The sequence below is a fragment of the Octopus bimaculoides genome, chromosome 10 (assembly GCF_001194135.2).
Source record: "Octopus bimaculoides isolate UCB-OBI-ISO-001 chromosome 10, ASM119413v2, whole genome shotgun sequence".
In the NCBI taxonomy this organism is placed as follows: Eukaryota; Metazoa; Mollusca; class Cephalopoda; order Octopoda; family Octopodidae; genus Octopus; species Octopus bimaculoides.
The window spans coordinates 3,233,038-3,237,703 of NC_068990.1; positions in this window are offsets into that span (position 1 = coordinate 3,233,038).

A 4,666-nucleotide genomic window follows, 5' to 3' on the forward strand; every position below is an offset into this window, starting at 1 on the left:
TATATATATATATATATATATATACATACATACATGCATACATATAAATAGTACATATACGCAGAGATAGAAAGCATTACACAAGACCAAAAGTATGATGGTTTTACCTTCAGTTGTGATACAATATTATTTTCAAGACAAAATAGTCTACCATCTATAGGAAAGATTCGGCTGTTGCTGAACAAATACATGCTTGTCAACACAAGGGATATCGGTGGAACATTCTTACCAAAATTACTAGCAAGTGTAAATATAATAAACCCGGTACAGTTATTGCAGTCATAAAGAAAATTCTGTACATTTAGAGAGTTGACATGTCGCGTAGATGTGAAAACCTCATACACAATCATGCACGCACACACATATATGCAGACACGCATGCGTGTACACACACAGACACACACAGACACACACACATGCACACGCGCAAACACACACACACACATATAAGGAGTGACTGTATGGTAAGAAGCTTGCTTCCCAACCACATAGTTCCGGGTTCAGCCCCACTGCTTGGCATTTTGGGTAAGTGTCTTCTACTATAGCCTCGGGCCGACCACAACCTTGTGAATAGATTTGTTAAACAGACATTGAAAGAAGCCCGTCGTATATATATATATATATATATATACGTAGGTTCGGCAAAACTCGATCACCTTCAAGCGTTCCACTGCAAAATGGTATGATTCAAATATATTAAACCCTCTTTCCTCATCTTGAGGCCCTGTTCTTTTCTCTTCTCTTCTTTTAATTTATATATTTGCCTTCACTCCATGTAGCAGATCAGATGTGCTATAGAATATGACGAATATTTTTCTCAGAATTTTCTGTGGCAGCGCTGAGGGACATTGGAATCAGAAACAGCTGTTAGAAATGTTAAAGTTTTGTATAAAAAAAAAAATAATAATCGTTGGTAGTCAATAATTTGTTTGCTGATCAAGGATTTTCTCCATTTCCTGCTTAATTTATATATGTATGCGGTTCGACAAAAGAGACCGATAGAATAAGTACTAGGCTTACAAAGAATAGGTCCTGGGTCGACTTGTTCGACTAACGGTGGTGCTCCAGCATGCCGCAATCAAATGACTGAAACAAATAAAAGAATAAAAAAGAATACACACACACACATATATATATATATATATATCATTACACAAGGACTAAAATTAGGCATAAGGACGACATTGGGCTCAAGGACTAAAATTTTGAGGGCTGGTCTATGTCTGTTATATCGACCCCAGTGTTTCACTGTTATTTAAGTTATCAACCATGAACGGCAATGTCAACCTCAGCGGAATTTGTACTCGGAACGTCTTTAAAACAGTGGAACTGCTGCAAAGCATTTTTCCCGGTGTGCTAACGGTTCTGCCAGCTCGCCGCCTTAACAATAATAATAATAATAATTATTATTATTATTATCATTATAAGGTTTTAAGGTGGTGAGCTGGCGGAATAATTAGCACGCCGAGAAAAATGCTTAGCGGCATTTTGTAGTCTTTACGATCTGTTTTCAAATTCCGCCGAGGTCGACTTTGCCTTTCATCCTTTTCGGGGTCGATGAATTAAGTACCAGTAAACTGTTGGGGTCGATGTAATCGACTAGTCCCTTCTCCCAAAATGTCAGGCCTTCTGTCTATAGTAGAAATGATTATTATTATAAGGTTTCAAATTTTGGCATAAGGTCAGCAATGCTAAGGGATTCGACCATAGAAAATCGACCTTATTATATGAATGGTAGTTTATTTTATAGATACCGAAAGAGAAAGTTGACCTCGGTGAGATCTGAACTCAGAACAAATAGAGCTACAACAAATAATATAAGGCATTTTGCTGACGCTCAAGCTATTCCGCTAGCTCACCGCGTTTAATGACTTCTAATTTAGGGATAACGCTAGTGATTTTGAAGGGTAGGAGCTAGTTGATAATATCCATCCATTATGTGACACGACTCAACCCAGGAGATATGAAAAGGAATATTGACCTCGACGGGTTTTAAACTCAGCATATACAGATCCATAAGAAATTCAGCAAAATAAATTTTCCAATACGCTGGTGTTTTTGCCAGTTCACCTTCCTTAAAATAGTTATCTCTAACTACGGCATATGACCAGTACTTTGCGTTAAGTGTATGATCGATAATGACGGCTCCAGTACAAGTCAAACACTTGTACTTTATTTTATTGACCCGAAAATATTGATTTGAAATTTGGTACTTATTTTATCAACCCCGAAAGGATGAAAGCAAGGTGGACCTCGGCGAAATTTGAACTCAGGACGTGAAGACGGACGAAATGCCGCTAAGCAATTTTATCCGGTCTGCAAACGATTCTGCCAGTTCGCTGTCTTGCTTTGATCCGAAAATATTAATAGCAGAATTTACACCAGCGAGATTTGAAACTAGAACCTAGACCTTAATATCATTTAACCGACGTTCTAACGATTCTAACCATCCTCTCCCCACACAAATAATAATTGTTTCCACCATAAGCACAAGTCTTGAAATCAGGCGGACAGAGTCAGTCAATTAAATTGCCTACGGTACATGTTGGCGCTATAATTTGTAGACACCTGAAAGATGATAGGAAAAGTCACATTCGCCGTCTCTTCACCGCGTAATCACGGAGACGCTAAACATTAAAAAGATAATAACGATAGGAAAAGTAACAGCATAGAGACAAAAAGTTACGATGAGCAGCATTGCAGCAACGTGTTGAGTTTTACAGTGATAGTGATAATGATTTCTTGCCACAAGGTCTAAACTGGAACTACGTTAGAATACAAAGCGACAATGCAATTGGCGCAATGTATACGAATTGAATAGAGAAGAAAATGTATAATTGCAGCAGGGAAATAAACGTTTATTAGAGGAAAAAAAATCAATGAAAAATATACCAGTGGGCACAGTACATATACACACAAACGTACATATAGGCACACACACATACACACAGTACGTACACACACACGTACATATAGAGACACAGACATTACGTACACACACACACAACATACATACATGCACATACACGCACAAGAAATATATGTGTGCACAAATAGAGAAAAAAGAATGGATCAGATGACGACGGTGACATCGACGACAATGAAGTTGAGATTGGTTTTCCTGCTGCTGCTGCGAATGATGATGATATTGATGATTGTGTTTACTACGATGACAACAATAACAGGGTGATGATACACGCACACACACGCACGCACGCGCACACACACACACACACACACATGTACAAATATCAATCTACATATAAGCCTTGTGAGACACGCATATACACACGCATATGTATGTATGTCTGTATATATACATTTATATATGTGTGTGTTCATATGTATGTGTAGACAGACATACAGGTAGATAGATAGATATCAAACGTATGCATATATCTCATAAAAAGTGGGGGTGTTAAACAACGACAATTTAAAAAGAAGATAATATAATGCTTCAGCAACAAATAATATAATGCCGGTACTTAATTTACCGAAATGCGCGTATGTTTTATTAAGCAAAATATATGGTATATGGTTTCTATATTTTATAAATATTATTACAGCTAGAGTAGAAGACACTTGTCCATGGTGCCATGCTGTGGGACTGAACCCGGAACTAGGCGACTGACTTTATGTTATAAAACTGTTAAAGCACTCAGAGCATTTGTCCTTGCCTTCAGTACAATGAATTACAATCCCGTCAAAGTCAACAGTGCATTTCGTATGGCACACTATCACAGTTGAACCTGGTTGCCCCGCAGCATATATGTCGTTTTTTTTCTTTTGTAAGTTCAAATCCCCTTTGGTCAATAAAGTTGGTAGACTTCACACCACTACCGTGCAACTTGGGTGTCCTTAGCTGAATGGTCACTGTTGCAATCATTTAGATAAGGTTTCCTGTTTGAAAATTCTTCAGAGAGAGAGAGAGAGAGAGAGAGAGAGAGAGAGAGAGAGAGAGAGAGAGAGAGAGAGAGAGAGAGAGAGAGAAAGAGAGAGAGAGAGAGAGAGAGAGAGAGAGAGAGAGAGAGATTAGGGGCAGGAAGTTGCCAAAATATTTTTGGGTTATTTATTCACCGTTACACGTTATTTTATTCTTTGTCAGAAGAATATCTAATAGGAAATATCTTTCATGTTTATCTAGCATGTACAATTTTACAATTCCTATCAGCAAATGAAACATGTGTAATGGTGATTAAACAATACAAAATTATTTTTCCAGCTTCCTAGTTTGATATAAAATAACTGTGCTGCGTATTTCTAGAATTTTCAACCCTAATAAAGTACCTCACAGAAATATAACCACTACGCACTGGATTATAATGCTGGAATAAGCAGATAAGCTTCATGAGGTCGCAGCTTCTATTTTAACCCTACCAACATTGAATATACATTGTATTTATATATATACACACACATACAATGTTGGTAGGGTTAAAATACAGCTGTGGCCTCTTAAGGTTTATTTGTTTAGTCCAGTATTATAATCCAGTACGTAGTGGTGATATTTCTCTGAGTGTGTCAACATTATCATCATCATCATCATCATCATCATCGTCGTCGTCGTCGTCAAACTCTTCATCTTCTGTTGCCAGGGTTCCGGAAAATGGTGTGTTGTAAATTGACTACAAGAAACAGTAAGCGATTATATATTTTTAACATATAT